Source organism: Thamnophis sirtalis, unplaced genomic scaffold, assembly GCF_051295495.1.
Source record: "Thamnophis sirtalis isolate CommonGarterSnake01/CBP01778 unplaced genomic scaffold, rThaSir2_p1.2 scaffold_10, whole genome shotgun sequence".
In the NCBI taxonomy this organism is placed as follows: Eukaryota; Metazoa; Chordata; class Lepidosauria; order Squamata; family Natricidae; genus Thamnophis; species Thamnophis sirtalis.
The window spans coordinates 9,459-27,544 of NW_028261390.1; the positions used below are offsets into that span (position 1 = coordinate 9,459).

The 18,086-nt window shown below is 45.7% G+C and overlaps 1 long non-coding RNA gene across 1 annotated transcript; it reads left to right on the plus strand.

The window, feature by feature from the left end:
• Nucleotides 1–14,848: 14,848 nt before the first annotated feature.
• On the plus strand, nucleotides 14,849–17,816 carry LOC106538923 (uncharacterized). Its single transcript, XR_001312763.2, has 3 exons — nucleotides 14,849–14,932; nucleotides 15,288–15,395; nucleotides 16,379–17,816. It is a non-coding gene; the product is annotated as an uncharacterized LOC106538923 (long non-coding RNA).
• The last annotated feature ends 270 nt before the right edge of the window (nucleotides 17,817–18,086 follow it).

Genomic DNA, 18,086 nt, shown 5'->3' on the forward strand with positions numbered 1-18,086 from the left:
TTGGTCTTATACATAATACTCAGTTTAACTACCTTTAACTTTATTTTATTGTGACATTTCATTTCATCATTCTGTATCCTTCCAGAAACAGTGCAGTCCGATATCTCTTGCCATTTGTAGAATCTGTATTCTAAGTGTTTTTTTGACAAGTCTTATGTGGACTTCTCTTGACAACTTGTTGTGCATTGGATATCTTAAAAGAATTCGAAACCCTCCTTCTGTTCCTTTCATCTCTTTGACTTTTGTTATTCCTGGTGCTTCTGCCGAAATTACTCTCATTGACGCTGCCAAATTTTCTCCCCTATCTTCATCTATGTTTTGACATCTGAGAGAGTTCCAGTTCATCGATCCCTCCTTTTCGTATTCCGCACTTATCATTTCCCTCTGCACTCGATTTGCTGTCAGTGTCAACAATTTTCTTATCACTTTCATATGTCTCTGTAATTTTTTGAACTCTGTCCTCAAATTTCATTGTTGTTTTATAAGTATTCTCAACTCTTCCCTCCGTACTTTCTGTATTTTGATATTTTGTATTTTGGTCTCAGGGGCGTCGCAAAGCCCCCGATCGATCCAGGAAAAAGCTCTTTTTGCTGGCTACAAGAGAAGCAGCCAATATGGCTACAGAAGGTTGGGGTGTGGAATGAATGAAAAGAATTAGGCCTGAGAGCGTCAAGGACTGAAATTTCCTTGGTTTTCTGAAGGACAGGAAGGCATCTGAGGAGTTTTGTGGGCAGGATCGATCAGCTGCAGCCGCTGCCTTCTGGGCCACTTCCAGGCTTCCATCGCTGGCCTTGCCTGGGGTGAATGCAGTCTGCAATTGTGATGTCACATATGACCTAGAGTACATTGGAGGGAGTTGGAGAACTGAGTTGCCCTCAGAGATCTGGGAGATGTCAGCTGGGTTAAGGCAGATGACAAAATTTGCCAGAGGACATGACTCTCTGTAGAAGGTAGGAGAGAAGGCAGGAGTGGGTTGGCAGGGCCAGGGCACAGAACACCGGAGCTCTGCTCGTTTGAAAGGAGGGAAGATACTGTATGGGAAATTGTGTTTGTTTTTTTTAACCTCACTCTTACCTCAAACAATAATAGAGAGTGCTTTGAAGCTGTTTTATGTTCTGGGATCACGGGGTGTCTTTCTTGGGAAAGACAAAATTTACATGCACTTTTACTAGGTTGGTTCTACGTATTATCTTGTTTACCTTACTAGCAAATAACTATAGGTATTAAACAGTAATTGGTTAATTTGGGAAAAGAAAATCCTTACCTTTGGTTATAGTCAGCTCCTGTGAAGTTGTTTCTTTCTCGGGCAATGAAACGAAGACAGCATAATAGCTTCAGTTTCTCATCAGTTATTCCCTTCCCTGCTGCTACCTCACCTGATTCCCAGGGGTTTATAGCAAACTTTCTCCTTTCCTCTCTTGCCTCTGGCTTATGCGATGGGGAACTTCAGTTTGTAGACTGGGGTCTTGCAATGCACAGCCCGCCAGGAGAAGAAAGAAGGAAAGTGGACCAGGAGGAAAGAGAACAGCTCCCTATCTGAGTTTAAAATGCCACGGCCTAGCTACAAATTACTTGACTTTCCTGACAAGGGTTGCTGTCAATCAGCAGCTCAGGAGGCATTTGAACTCATGCAGATCAACCTCACATCTAAGAGATTGAGGTAATGCTTCTTATACTGAGGGTTGAATAATCTGCCAATTTTTCAGGCAATCAGAATTTGGGATGTGAAAGCTGATCTATAGCTAAAAACATTTTCTTTTGTCTGACAGAGCATTCCACGTATCTTACCTTCATTCTGACTTTTGTCTCAGGGCAGTTGCAACGTAATCTGAGGGACGGTACCATGATCTGTCATGGCTGGATCGCTCTGCGGTTGCTTTTGGGCTTGCTGGTGATCCCACCCCCACTCCCCATCCCGGGAGCTTGGACCTATTAGATCAGCAGATCGCAGCTGATTTAGGGTATCTAAATCTATCTATAGGTTTTGGGGCAGCACAAGGTTTTTGCTGGACATCTGATGGGCAGCCAGTAAAATGCTCAGCTGCCACACGAGATCCAGTTTGGTGTAGTAACAGAATAACAGTGTAACGGAACAAGAGAGTTGGAGGAGACCTTGGACCCTCTATAGGTTGTTATAGGAGACCCTACGCCAGTGATGGTGAGCCTTTTTGTAAAGGCGTGCCAAAACTGTGTGCATATGCGCTATTGCGTGCATGTGTGTTCGCACTCATAATTCAATGCGCCTGCCCATCTGTGCATGTGTGCAAGCCCCCCTGCCCCTCACATGTGTGCACGACACTCACACCCCTCGTTTGGTGGGGGAGTTTTTGCCCTCCCCAAGCTCCCGAGGCTTTCCTGGGGAGGGTGAAAACAGCCGAAAACAGAGCGATCCCCTGGAGACCCTCCAGAACCGGAAATGAATTATTTCTGAACTTCCGGTTGGCCTGTTGGGCCTGTTTTTCACCCTCCACAGACTCAGGAGGCTTATCTGAAGCATGGGGAGGGCGAAAACAGTCTCCCCCAGACCTCCAGAAGCCAAAAAACCAGCTGGTCGGTGCACACATGCACGCCAGAGCTTACGGCTCGCGTGCCAGCAAATATGGCTCCACGTGCCAACTGTGGCACGTATGCCATAGGTTTGCCATCAGGGCCCTATGCCATTTCTGACAAGTGATTATGCAATCTCTTCTTAAAAGCCTCCAATGTTGAAGCACCCACAACTTCTGGACACAAGTCATTCCACTGATTCATTGTTCTCACTGTCAAGAATTTATCTATTTCAAGGTTGTTTCTCTCCTTAATTAGTTTCTACCCATTGCTTCTTGTTCTGCCTTCAGATGCTTTTGGGAATAGCTTGACTCCCTCTTCTTTGGGGCAGTCCCTGAGATATTGGAAGACTGCTATCATGTCTCCCCTGGTCCTTCTTTTCATTAAACTCGACGTCCCCAGTTACTGCCATTGCTCTTTATATGTTTTGGTATCCAGTCACCCAATCATCTTGGTTGCTCTTCTCTGCACTCTTTCTAGAGCTGGTTTGGGGTTTGGGGTAGGGGTTAAAAAACGGGAGTCTTGTGAGCTCTATTCCTGCCTTACGCCCAAAGCCAGTTGGTTGACTTGGGCCAATCCCTCTCAGCCCTCGGAAGGGGAAGTGCCAAACTCTTCCATAAAGCCTCACCAAGGAAACTGCAGGAGTCAACACTCAAAGGCATTTCATTCCCATTCTCTCTCTCTCTCTCTCTCTCTCTCTCTCTCTCCCTCCCTCTCTCTCTCCCTATCTGCCTTTGAGTCCATCTTGACACCTGTTGACTTCCTAGATAAGTCCCTACAGCTTTCTTGGAAGCGTTTTTTAAAGTGGTTGCTTTCTAGCTCTGAGTTCAAGTCACACCTTAGCCATGCAAACCCTCTGTCTCTCAGCCCAACCCACTTCACAGGGTTGTTGTGGAGGAAATAGGAGGAGAAAAATAGGCTGGATATGTTTTTCGGCTTATTTATAAAAATAGAATAAAGGTGGGATAGAAATTAAATGAATAAAATAAATACAAATAATTGAGCGGGATTAGACTAGAAGGCCTCTAATTTCTTCCAAATTTATGGTCCTACCATACATTTCTATTTCATAACTACTTTAATTATTGCTCATAACCTAATATATCCAGATAGATGACATAAATTAATTCACAGAAATAGACTAGACCATTCAGTTTCCTCCAGGCACAAGCAATCAGACCTACACCTGAGAGTTCAAGATGAATACTTGATTGTATTCTTTATTGTATAACACAGACTGTTGGTCTTCTCAACAAAAAACAAGAACAAAAAGAAATAAAAACAATAATAAACAATAAATTGCAAATTCCGCTGGTGTTCTTGAAATAACACCAGCGGAACTGCAAAAGACTACTCAGAACATTATATATTTTAAGAAGATACTTGGTTGATACTTAAGGCAGTGGCAGCAACCCCTAACAACCATTAACATCAGCCAATGGTATTTGTGACTTATTTTTAAATGTTCAGTTGACTGAGTTTCATGTTTAATGAATAAAAGAGATAGTAGTAGTAGTAGTAGTAGTAGTAGTAGTAGTAGTAGTAGTAGTAGTAGTAGTAGTAATAATAATAATAATAATAATAATAATAATAATAATAATAATCACAATGATCCCACTATCAGTAATCTTTAAAAAAATGAAATTAGGCTACCAAACAGCCAAAGAAGCTGAAAAAATTTTGCATTTACTATATATGGACGATTTGAAACTCTATGGAAAGTCAGAAATAGAAATCCAATCATTGACAAACACAGTCCGAGTATTCAGCACTGATATTTCAATGCAGTTTGGCATGGAAAAATGTGCCACTGTATCCATAAAACGGGGCAAAATCACTGCATGTGAGAGAAAGATCTTGTGGGACTTCAGAATTCAAACTGACAGGCACTTGGCCCACAACACACCTAACATAACAATAGTTGAAAAGAAAAAAGTATGGTTCATTGACATTGCAATACCTGGAGATGCACGGATTGAAGATAAACAGCAAGAAAAAATCACAAATTGAAGTTGAGCGACTGTGGAAAAAGAAATCGTGTGTTGTCCCAATTGTAATTGGAGCCCTTGGAGCAATACCTAAAGGGATACCTTGCTATTTGGACATTTTAAATTTATCAGACTTGAATATTCTGATTCTACGAAAAAACCACCCTACTTGGAAAAGCTTATATCCTCTGATATTACCTTAACAGTTCCTAAGTCCTTCATTAGGACTCGAGCTGTTGAGCTACCAACCAGCCCCAAAGGCTGTGAATCTTACCAAAGATTAACCAAATAATACTAATAATACTAATAATAATACATACATAGATATATACATATACATATACATATGCATATGCATATGCATATGCATATGCAAATGCATATGCAAATGCATATGCAAATGCATATGCAAATGCATATGCATATACATATACATATACATATACATATACATCATATACATATACATCATATACATATACATTGTGTGTGTGTGTGTGTGTGTGTGCGCGCGCTGCAGGACCTGCCAGGCAATCTATAATGGAAATATAAGGAAAGTATGCTGAGTCACCTGATATAAAATGTCCTTCCTTGGAGGAGAAGACATTTTATTTCTCCACTTTGTTCTAGGATCTGCTCGGTTTTCAAGAGAGTGGGCCATCAGAAGAACAGAGTCCGCACTCACCCTTTGAGGGAGGAGACCTGCAATTCAAACAAAGACTCTCCCTGGCAGAAGGAAAAGGCAGACACCCCGGAGGAAGAGCTGAATGAAAATGGTGATGATGAGCTTTGCCTTAGACCTCCTAAGACATGAAATCCACTCCAAGAACAGCATGTAAACTCACTGACTGTTGCTGCAGATATGGCAGTCAGGTTATTGCAGGAACCCCAACAATAACATCTTATTTCCTAGTATTTACAGTATTAGTCTCCAATCTCTGGCTCTAGTCCGTAGAACAGATACCCAAGAGCTATTCTTAGATCTCAGGCAGGTTTGGTGGGACTGGTAAGTGTCTACTTCTGGTACTGGAAAATTGTGTCATTCTGGGAACTGTCAGGAAGATTGGCTAATGCTTAAGAAAACCCAGACAAGACTGAGTGAAATGTCTCAGAGGCTGGAAAAACTTCCCAAGAGAGGTGACAACAAGAGTCATCCTCAGCTTCTGGCATTCCCCAACCAATATGACAATAACTGAGAATATTCAGGGTCGAAGCCCACATGCGTACAAGAGAGAATCATCGGGCTGGAGGAAGAGCAGCGTTAGAAAGTGAATTAGAGAAGAGTACAAAATTATGCCAGTGTGGAGAAATATTTTCTTCATTTCTGTAGAATTCATTGAATGTAAAATGTAAGAACTGCTCTCCCTTTGAAAAGATATTAGACAAGGATTAGACTATCAAACCCTGTGGCTGACCCCCTTTTTTTCTGTTTATCAGAATCGCAGGTCTGCTTTTGCAACTTGAGGAATCTCCGAGAAGAAAATGGTCCTTCCCAAGTGCAAGAGTCCACCAACAATTTATGCACCTTGGCAGAGACTAAACTAGCCGGAGTCTTGAGGGCCATTTGCAAGTATCGCCATAGCATCCATAAGGTAGACACTCTTCGAAGTGCTCCTCAAATTAGATGTAACTCTGCTGAACCTGCGACCTCCTTTTGAAGCAGTGTGATCTCCTGGGCCATCTTCAAAGGCAGCCCAAGTAGGATGTGTAATAGTACTCTGAACATGAGCAAGGAGAACTGAAAGTCAGGGTTGTCAGGGCATCTCAGTTCAAAAACTGAGGCACCAGCCAGAGATGGCCACGAATTCCCCAGCCAGGATCTCTGCTGAAAGAATAGAATAGAATAGAATTTTATTATTTGTATGCCGCCCTTCTCCAGGAGGACTCAGGGCGGCGAACAATTCAAGGGGGAAAAAGGGGAACATAAAAAACGAAATACAATAATAAAAGTAAGCAACAGTCGCATAACCATACATGTCGAGAGGGGAGGGAACTCATCACCCCCAGGCCTGCCGGCAAAGCCAGGTTTTGATGGCTTTTCGGAAGGCCTGGAGAGAGGTGAGGGTCCGAATCCCTGCGGGGAGTTCATTCCAGAGGGCCGGAGCTGCCACAGAGAAGGCCCTCCCCCGAGTAATAGCCAGATGGCATTGGCTGGTAGATGGCACCCGGAGGAGGCCAACCCTGTGAGATCTAATGGGTCTGTGGGAGGTAATTGGCAGCAGGCGGTCTCTCAAGTACCCAGATCCAATACCATGAAGGGCTTTATAAGTTATAAGTTAGAAAGCTGGAGTCTGGCGTCAGTAGCAGAGACCCATACCCATGGGGATGTCATGGCCAGGACTCTTGAGAGAGGAGGTGGAGGAGTTCCAGAAAATTGGGGGTGGCAGCCGTATCCCTCCTTTTCCAATACTGTTCCCAAGCGCCATCATCTAGGGGAAAACAAAAGGTGTTTCCGATAAATTTCTTAATGGTAAGAGAAGCTGAAGAGTGGCATTTTTTATTCATATCAGAAGCATCACCATTAAAATAAGGCATATTATATGATATAACATTTAAAATAGAAAATACAAGATTATTTGGCATATTCATCTGGAAATAAATTATGTTTCTCAACCCAGAAGTGTTTTTATCCCAAAAGGCACCTAGACTGGGTTTTTTCCCCCCTTTGAAAACATTCCTCTTCTCATCCAAAAAACTTCTTCAGAACTGTTTACAAACATTTTCAAAGGGAACCCCCTCCCCCCCCCCGGAAGAAAGTCCAGTTGCCTTTTGCAAAAAGCACCTTTGGGACAATCAAGACCTGGATGATGGAGACACTCCTAAGAAGTTTCTCATCTTCTCATAATTTCAGACTTCAAACTACTATATTGGTTTTTCTTTTGTATTTCTTCAGATCTCTCCAAAACACCGGCTGCGGATCAACCAAATCCTGCAGGCTGTGATCAGATCTGCCAGTCACATAGACCACAAATTAGCCAAAGTGATCATCAAACTGGCTGCTGAAGATATGCTAAGAACCACAGTAAGGACCAAGGCGGCCAAAGAACCCCCCTTTCCTCCCCACTTCCCTTTGGGTAGAACTTCCAGCCTCTGGGCTGCTCGCAGCCAGAGGAACATCTAACCCAACCACTGTAGGAAGGCCTAAGTCTGTGGGTCCCCAGGAATGTGCATCGTTGCCTAGGTCACAGTTGGTTCTGTGGAAACGGAAGCTCCCTCTTGAGGAAGATGGAGAAGGTTAAGGGGAGATTGGGGGTAAGAGAAGAGCCAGTGGGAAAAGCTTCCCCATGGCAGATCCAACATTGGCCTTGATGAATTTTCTGCCTGTGGAGCTATTAAGCAATGAAATGGCCTCCCTTCTGAATTTGTGGCTGCTCCATCACTGGAGGCTTCCAAGAAGAGGCTGCACCGCCATTCGTCTGGAATGGTGTGAGTGTTCCTGTACTGGGCAAGAGCTTGGATTAGGACCTCCAAGTCAAACCAGTGATTCTATCACTCACCAAAGTGTTTGTCACACAGAAGAGGACAGAACCAGAAGGAATGAGTTAAAAGTATGAAGAAGGTATTTCAGACTAGATGCAAGAGGAACTTCCTGACTATACAAACTGCAAGCCAATGAAACAGGCAGCTACATCTCATAGTGGCTCCTTCGTTACTGGGGACCTCTGAACAAGGTCTGGGTGACAACGACCTAGTACAGGGGTGTCAAACTTGATTTCATCAAGGTTTTGTTTGACCTCAGGGAACCACGGTGGGAGTGGCCAGGGTGGGCATGGCCAGTTCAACAAACATCACTCATGTCGGGGACGCTTGTGGTGGCCCGAGAACTTTACCAGAAAAAAACAGGCTCCTGGGCTCCGTTTTCGGGTGCAACGGTCTTCTGCAACCCTCTGAAAACGGAGCTCAGGAGAGCCACATGTGGTCCTTGCAAGCTCCGCTTTTGGCTGCAGTGGCCTCCTGCAACCCTCTAACAGCGAAAATGGAGCTTGGGAAGGCCATGTGCAGCCCTCCTGAGGCCTGTTTTTGCTGCCAGAGGCCCTATGGGCCAGTCCTTTGCTATTTCCAGAGCAGCCCCATGGCCAGGTCTAAGCACCCTGTGGGCCAGAACTGGCCCCCGGCCCTGGGTTTGACACCCCTGATCTAGTAGATCCTGCACCAGTTAGAGGGAGCTGGACTAAAGGTTTTTAATGATTTTTCCAATTCTCTAATTTTAGTCTGGCTGATCATGTGACTGCATCAGTTGTGACCAGAGGAGAGACTGGGATGGGGAGTGTGCATGTGTGTGCAGCATTCCATGTGGCCCCGGATCTCTTAGCAGCTTTCACTACCAGCAACCATGGAGACCTTCTGAACCAACTTTGGGGATTGGGAGTGGGAGGCCCCTCCTTTCTCCATGGTTAATTTCAGTTGGTGCTTGGGACGGATAGCGGCCACGTGGGATTCCTCAGGGCTACCTCCATGTAGGGTCAGGTGCCATGCTTCTCCTTTTTAACATTGACATGAAACCAACAGGTGAGGTAATTTGCCAGTTTGAGGGGCAATACCACCAGTGTGCTGTTACCCAGTTACACATCTGCATCCCATCTGGCTGGACAGAGGTGCTGCTGGGTTGTTGACTGGACTTCTGGGGCCTGCAAAGGTTTGGATGGCGAGGAACTCCCCTTGATTCAATCCTGGCAAGAGGGAATGGTTTGGGTTGTTTGGTACCTGGACTCATGCTCAAAGGGCAGGTGCAGCCATGGCTAGGAGGTGGATTTGCTTTATGGGCCAGTTGCTCCCTTTCCTGGACCAGGAGATCTTGTTCACAGTCCCTCTCACCTTGGTTGCTTTTCATTTGGATTACAGCAACACGCTGTACCTGGAGCTGCCCTTGAAGACCACACACAGAAGCACAACTGGTCTAAAATGCTGCAATTTATGCATTCTTCCATCTGCCCTTGTCCAGCATTGTGTGGGAGCTACACTGGCTCTCAGTTTTCTTTAAATACAATTCTGCTTTTATACTGTGTTGCATCTTAATTTGAATTGTCTTATTTTCACCTTTGATGGTGTCAAGTTATATTGTAAGCTTGAGAACTTTTCATTATTGGACAGTCTCCCATCCCCTCCTGAGTCCCTCTGGGAATAGGGTGGCATATAAATAAAAGCAAATCTCCCTTCCTTTGAAGGAAAGTCAGAAAACCTCCGAGACAAAGCTTCTACCAAAGCGTCTTTCTTTTTTAAAAAAGGATGGTAGTGTTGTAGTTAGAATGCAGCACTGCAGGCTAATTCTGCCGATTGCCAGCAGTTCGAATCTCACCGGCTCAAGGTTGACTCAGCCTTCCATCCTTCTGAGGTTGGTCAAATGAGGACCCAGATTGTTGGGGGCAATATGCTGACTCTGTAAACCGCTTAGAGAGGTCTGTAAAAGCACTATGAAGCAGTATATGTCTAAGTGCAGTTGCTATTTGAAGAATAATGCAATAAGAAATCTTCTGTGTGTATTTGTGTGTGTGAGAGAGAGAAAAGGGGAGGGAGAGAGAGAGGAGAAGGCCTCATTTCTGGCCCCCTTTCCTGCTGCAGGATCTTCAGGACTTGTATCAGGACGCAGCGGGTGACATCCTGGTGGCCCTCTGGTGCCATTTCCCAGCTGAGGTCCTCACCAAGCTGCTGGAGGGTTTCCAAGGGAGGCTGATTCCGTATCGCAGCATCCTCTGTGTGTTGGGGAAACTGGCAAACAAAGGTATCGTCTCTCTTTTCTCCCACAGGCTTTTCAAATTTATTTCTGAATCATTGAAAGGAAGTTGGCCTTGATCCACAGAGAGTTCCTATCTTTTGGAGTAAAGGGGGGCCCCGAGAAAAATTGAGACAACCTGAATTCAGAACCTCTCCAGGAACAACTCAGGGTCCCAAAAGCAGAGGGAGGGAAGGTTTCACAAAATGTAGCGAGACCCTAACTCTACTGCAGTCCAACAGAGCTGCTTATCTGTTTTGTTTATTTATTTATGTACCACCTATCTTACCAAATAACCAATATTGTACATCTCCCCCAAACAAACCCCACTATTACAAATCCCCCATAAACAACAAAAAGCAAAAGTACAATGAAAAAACAATAATGATGATAAAATAATTTGAGGTACCACACAACCAACTCAGTGCACCAAAGCACACATATCTGAGTCCACTAATATTCTGACCCTAATGCCTGGCGTGGAAAAGGCACCCTTCCAGAAGTTAAGAAGGGTTGTGGCCGTGCAGATCTCTGGGGTGAGGGAGAAAGGCTGTTTAGTAGGGCTGGCACCACAAGAGAGAAGGCAGACCCCCTGGCCTCCCAAAATATGCGATGGAAGAGACCCCTCCAACAGGTCCTGCAGGGTAACCTGGCCCTGTGTCGTACAAGGGCTTACTAGCGATGGCACTTACATACCCCCTAGACAGTGGTCTACAGAGTCAGCCTATTGTCCCCAGCCATCTGGATCCTCATTTTACCGACCTCGGAAAGATGGAAGACTGAGTTAATCTTGAGAATCGAACTGCCAAACTGCTGGCAGCTGGCAGCCAGCAGAATTAGCTGCAGTATTGCATTCTCACCACTGTGCCACCGTGGCTTTTAAGGGCGATGGGTGGCACCTTAAAATGCACCTGGAACCATACGGGACCAGCATGCTGAGCCAGTGCTGTTCATGCAACAACAGTGTAATCTAGGCAAACTTTGGTGCTGCAATATTACACATGCTGCTGCATTCTGCACTAGCTAAAGCTTCCAAACGCTTTTTGTGTGCAGTCCTAAGTACAACACATTGCAATGATCCAACAGGGAAATGACTGAGGCATGAATGACCATTAGCACATTAATTTTAAAAAAGCAAAAAGAGCCCCCACCCCACCCCCGGAGGCCCTCCGGAGGCTTCACGAGGCTTCCCTGAAGCCTCTGGAGAACTAAAAACGACCCTACAAGGAAACTGGAATTGACTTCCGGTTTGTTCGTAGGGTCTTTTTTTGCCCTCCAGAGGCTTCAGGGAAGCCTCGTGAAGGTCCCAGAAGCCTCTGGGGGGGCCTCTGGGGGGGCATCTGGGGGGCCTCCGGGGGGGGCTCTGGGATCCTCCAGGGGGCGGGGGAGGCTGTTTTCGCCCTCCCCAGGCTCCTATAAAGTCTCTGGAGCCTGAGTAGGGTGAAAAAAGCATGCAAAAAATGGGGGGAGCACACACTGGGGCGGGTAGTGCGTTGCATTATGGGTGTGGCACACCCGCACATGACCCCCCTGTGCTCCCCCCCTTATGGCACGCGAGCCAAAAAAGGTTCTCCATCGCTGATCTAGTCCAACCCTCCACTCAAGCAGGAAACCCAACACCATTTCTGACAAATGGCAGTCCAATCTCTTCTTGAAAGTCTCAAGTGATGAAGCCCACACAACTTTCGAAGGCAACTTCTCTTCCATGGGTTGATTGTGCTCACTGTCAGAAAGTTCCTCCTTATTTCCAGGTTGAATCTCTCCTTGGTCAGTTTCCATCCATTATTCCTTGTCTGGGCTTCCGGTGCTTTGGAAAATAGTTGGCCCCCTCCTCTCTCGGGCAGCCCCTCAAATATTGGAAGACTGCTATCATGTCTCCCCTGGTCCTTCTCTTCATTAAACTATCCATGCCCAGTTCCCGCAACCGTTCTTCGTATGTTTAAGCCTCCAGTCCACTAATCATCTTTGTTGCTCTTCTCTGCACTCTTTCTAGAGTCTCAACATCATTTTTATATTGTGGCGACCAAAACTGGATGCAGGACTCTTGGTGTAGCCTTACTAGGGCTTTATAGAGTGGTATTAGTACCTCATTTGGTCTTGATTGTATCCCTCTGTCAATGCAACTAATGCATTGGGTTTTTTGGCTGCCGCTGCACACGGCTGGCTCCTATTTAGCTGGTTGTCCACTAAGACTCCAAGATTTCTCTCACAGTCACTGCTATTAAGCCTGGTTTCACCCAGTTTATATCTGCACTTTGGGTTTTTCTTATCTAAGTATAGGATTTTAATCTACATTGATTTTCATTTTGCTAGATGGGGCCCAGGGTTCAAGTCAAGATCCATTCCCATATCAAAGGACCCCAGCACCAGCTTTTTAACGCCATGCTAGACAGAAATAAGATATTACTAATGAAACCTAGCACTTGGATGCTCCTGCCTAACATTCAGCATCTATAACATGGGGGAGAGAGCCTCCTCCCACTCCATGTTTAAGCCCCACATTTTCCCCAGCCACCCCATTTTCATCCAGGTATCCACGGGAAAAGAAAAAGAGACCTTTTGCCCTCACCAGACCAGGTGGCAAGATCCGCTCCCCCTCTTTTGTCACCTGAAAGGGGCAATTAACTCCAGTTGCACCTGCTCCCCCCCCCCCCCCGTGCACTGCCTTGGCCTACGGCTGTCAGCCCAGTATTTGTTCCTCGCTTTCCCAAGCTGGAGCCAGAGTGGGATTGGCCCAATTGATAACAGGCAAGGCCCAGCCCCGTGTCCAGAGTCCAAAATGACGGCTGCCCCACAGGACCAGAGCTTTAATACTCAAAGCTTCCGACCAGAGTCTTGTCTTCATGATGCCTGCCTGCCGATGCTCCGGGGGCCTCCGGTCTCAGGTCCTCCTCCTCCTCCTCCTCAGTGATTCCTTCTCTCTTGCGCGCAGCTTTCACAGAGAGTGACGCCTTGAAGATTGACGTATGGGAACGAAAGCTGGTGGAGGTAAGGTGAGAACTCTTCTACCTTGACACCTGGTCTGTTTAGCAATAGTTAGGCTTATATCTACCGCTTCCTGGGGCTTTCAGCCCTCTCTAAGCGGTTTACAGAGAGTCAGCATATATCGCCCCCAACAACAATCCGGGTCCTCATTTTACCCACCTCGGAAGGATGGAAGGCTGAGTCAACCTTGAGCCTGGTGGGATTTGAACAGCCGAACTGCTGAACTGCAGTGCTGCATTTAACCACTGCACCACCTCGGCTCTTGAAGGTCTGGGCATTTCAGCTACAGGGCTGAACCTTTAAAAGTCAGTCTTCGGGTTCAGCTGGACGGAGGAGGAGGGAGCAGGAAAAAGAATACCTAGAAACAGGATGCAGTAAACATTCTGCTGGAGAGTTTTCCCAGCAAAGTAACGGAAGTGACATTGGAAAATTATATCTGGTGATTAGCAGATATAACAGCTGTAACAGAACAACAGAGTTGGAAGGGACCTTAGGGGTCTTCTAGTCCAACCCCCTGCTCAAGCAGATGATCCGTATTGTGCTTTTCCCTAAATTCTCAGGCTGACCCCAAAGATAGTAAGCAAATGGGGAAAAACCCAGCAAATGGATCCTTGGATTGACCTGGTTCTCACAAGGTCAGCTGCCTCTCAGCGCTTCCCTCCCTCCCTCTGGAGTAAAAAGTCCTGGTCCCTCTTTGTTCCAGTGGCTACTGCTGAGATACAGTGGCTATTGCTGCTGGCCTTAGTTCCCCCACTCAGACCGTATCTATGGCCGTTTCCTTTTTCTCTGCTCACGTGGCTCCCTGGGACAGCCGTGCCCTGAGCTCATCACTTAGGCCAAAGCCCAGGAAGGGTTTCCCATCTTTGGCAGACTCTGAACTTCAGGATAGTATCAAAATGGCCCCAGAGAATATCTCTACCAGGTAGGACTCCGCCAGGGTAGATCCCAAGGCCCCCCACCTGTCTTATCCCTCAGCAGGAGAACCTCTGTCACATTAGGGTCCAAAGTATTTTAAGGGCATCTCTTAATCAACCCTCTCCACCTGTATGTCCCTCCAGTAATACCTTTCCTGCTCTTAAAGGAAGTTGTGCCCATAGGAATTAAAAAGTATGCCATGTTTCTTTAGCTAAAGCTTGTATTATTAATTAACCAAATTTAAACAGCGGCCCATCTTCCCAAACATAACCTTGGGAGGCTTACAACAAAGAGATACAATAACAGTCAATATTATAATACAAATGTAAAATAAATATAATATAGGCATACAAACCCAAGGCAAAGAGAGGATAAAAATGGCCACCTCTAAGCCAGTCTCCTTTTGCCTGGGGCTGCAGGGGGGGGTGGAGGTGGGGGGGGTGGGCTGAGAACAGAGCCAGGTCTTGAGTGGAGACCTGTGGAGTGTCAAAAGGGACGGGGCTGAACTAATTTCAGGGGGGAGGATGTGAGAGAGAGAGAAAGAGAGAGAGAGAGAGAGAGAGAGAGAGAGAGAGAGCGCACGCCATGGCTGAGAAAGCATGTGCCACATCTTGGTTCTCTCTTTTCGTTGGGTCTTTGCCCACTTCCTCCTAAAGCGAGCTCCCTCCTCTCTCCTTCCTTTGAAACTCCTCCTCTCCGCTTGCACAAGTATTCACCCCAGTGACCGGTTGTGGTCAGATGCTAGCTTCCTGCTTTAGCTTCTTGTGGTCAACTAATATCCTGTTAGGTACTTACAAAAACTTATGAAAGGCAGGAAAATCGCTCCGGGGAGGCGGGGTGGGGGGGTGGGGGGTGGGAATGGGGCAGAGGAGGTTAGATTCTAACAAAATGCGCTTTGGCGATTGTGTATCAAAGCAAAGCAAAACCCATGATTGTATTGTATCGTTCCACCCCACCCTGTAACCTTAGCAGGCCAAGCAACTGCAGTGCTGTCAGGGGAGGCGGGGGGGGGGCAACGGCAAAGGGTGCCCCTCTTTCCTCCGGCTTCCCCTCCCTGTGTCTCTCTGGAAATGTCGGTCTCTTTCTCTCAGGCTGCTGAGCTGAACGTCCCTCTCTCTGCTTCTTCCATGTGCCGCTGACAGTTTGCAGAGCGACTGTTAATTGACGTCACCGACAAAGCTTGCTTTGATGAGCTCAATCAAGAGCTGAGGAAAGTGGACCAGAAATGCAGCACCCAAAGCCCTGAAAGGGTGAGTGGGGGGCTTCTTTGTTCTCCATCCCAAAACCACAGAACGGAGGACCAGCGGTGCCCCCTGTGCGAGAGGAAGGCCAGCGGGCTTTCAGTCACCCAGCCGGCCTCTCACAGCCCCCAGGATGGGCCACGCAACTCCTTTGTCCCGGGAAGAAGAAGGCTTGCCCACCTCTGAGGCTGGCGATTTTGTTGCAGAATCCTTCTGCTCAGAGGTTCTTTCTCGGGACCCACTCAAATCAGCAGCCATTTCAACTCATTGTTTCTTGCCCGGATTGCTCCACTCGGGTCTTGGACTCCAGCTGCCCAGGGGGGGATTCGTTTCTCTTGCAGCTGCAGGAACCCTGGTGGCTCAGCTTCCTCTTATGACCCAAACCCTTCTCTGTGCTCTTTCTGGTCCTCTTGTCATCCTGTAGGCCTGACGACCAGGACCTGAGCGCAGAGGACCCGAGCACACAGTTAAACACTGGACTGGCCTCTGTCTCCCATTGAAACAGGATCCCATGGCATCCTATGACCGTCACCACCCGAATGTACTGACCCATCCTGAGCTCCACAGAGCATGGACCCACCCCAACCCTAGCCCCTTGGCTGTCCTCAGTAGGATCCCCTCCTTCCTTTTGTATTACTCAGCCACCCTCCTGCCCACCCAGGGTTAGAGGTCAACCGTTTCTTTAGTGGTTTGGCTCTCTCTCTCTCTCCCTATGGGAGCCCTCAGCCGATAACCCCTCTCCCATCTGGCCTCCCCACCACCTTATTTAAATCTCTGCTGTTATGTAGATTCATTATTATGCTGGACGTCTGTGAGCAGGTAGAAAAGAATGCTTCTTCTTTGCCAGGAGCCAGAAAGAGCTCAGCAGCACAAACAGAATTTAGAATAACATGGGGCGCCACACACACACACACACACACACACACACACACACGGAGTGAAATTTGTTCCAGTTCTTTTGGAGAGACTACAGCTATTTCTTCTTTATGCAGATCTTCCTGTATCAGTACTGCGGAGCCATCCTGCGTGCCTCAGATGACCCTCAGCTAATCCAGGTCCAGCTCTTTACCCTCTTGGCCATGTGCCAGCGAGGAGCCCTGGAGGCAAAGGTGAGAGGGCAGCCACTTTTTAGTCCGCCTTCTTCTGCCGCCTCTAAGCTGGAGAGAAGGAAAACAGTTCAGGAGGTTATCGCAGAGGAGGACCCTCTAGAGGATCTGTCTATCTATCTACCTAACCTCAATCTATCTATTTAGGCAGACATCCTTAAAATTAACTTCTGTTCAAAAATATCCTACAGTACATCAAACGTCAAAATATTTTGCTTCACTTTGTATTAGTATGTCAAGTTTGACCGTTCTTCTCCTTTAGTTGCAATCCTTAATCTTTCTAGTTTTCTCTAGTGTTCAATTTGTAAAATCTTTTTGTTTTTTTTAAAGAATTTAAAGAAACAATAGCATTTTCCCATAGGAAGGCTTCCTTGTAATTAATTCCAAATTATTATTTAAAATTTATCTGGACCCTTAATCCATTTGTAACTTTCTAAAACCAGTCACCATTGTTGTTTACTCCAGAAAAAAAAGTTCTTAGACTTGTATTTAAATTTATTTCACTGAGGATTGAATGAAACTTACCTGGTGCTGTAAAATCTGTTAACCCAAAAGTTCCTAAGAGCTGAAAAGCAGTTAATAAATTTTCAAAAGTAATTAGAAAAGGTAGTTTATGAACCCAGGGTCCTTTTAAACATGCCGATCACTGAGTAAGATGTCTCCCAGAGCGGTAAACCTGCAGGAGATCACCGTCTTGGGCTCCCTTCATGGAGAGTGGCTTCCTGGAACACCTGTGGGTAATCTCAAGCCCACTCTTTCTCTGGAGAGGAGTTATGAGCAGCCAGTCTGCCCATCACTCATGATTCCACCAGGATGGCTGGCTGACTCCACTTTCGGTTTGCCATTACTTGCCCAAATGCCACCACATTAGACAAATTGACAAACTGCTACATTTAAAGTCAGAAAATGAAAGTCTCCAACTGCATATGAAATCTGTAGATTGGAAAAATTGTCGGATTGTTTAAAATACAAATGGAAGCTACATAACCATTATTCTCAGCCTCTCTCCCTCTTTCCCTCTCTCTCTTGAAACAATATTCATTTCCAAACTGATAGGTATTAACATACCATCCTTCCTTGTTTAGCTGGTCATTTTTAGCTTGAATTATTATGATTGGTTTGATAGATTTTATTTTATTTTATTTATAAGCTCTCTATACCTAAATCATAAGCTATTCAAGACTATGTGATTTAAAAGAATGAACCCAATAAAACATATCTCTCCAGGAAATATGAAAAGTATGTTTAAATCATATCACTTATGCAAGTTCACAAATTACCCCAACCCAGGGTCTACTGGAAAAACCAGCTTGTAATTTTATTTCAAACAGTAAATAAATATTTGGTTGGATGATGCCCAGCTGCTATGTTTTATTTTTATATTGTGTATTTTATGTATTTATTTTATTGTAAGCTTCCTGGAGTCATGAAAGTGAATTAAACAGCTGAGTAAGTAAATAAGTAAATAAAATCTTTCCTAAAATATATATATATTTACATACATACATACATACATACATACATACATACATACATACATACATGATATAGATATAGATATAGATATAGATAGTAGGGTTAGGGCATTGCAGAT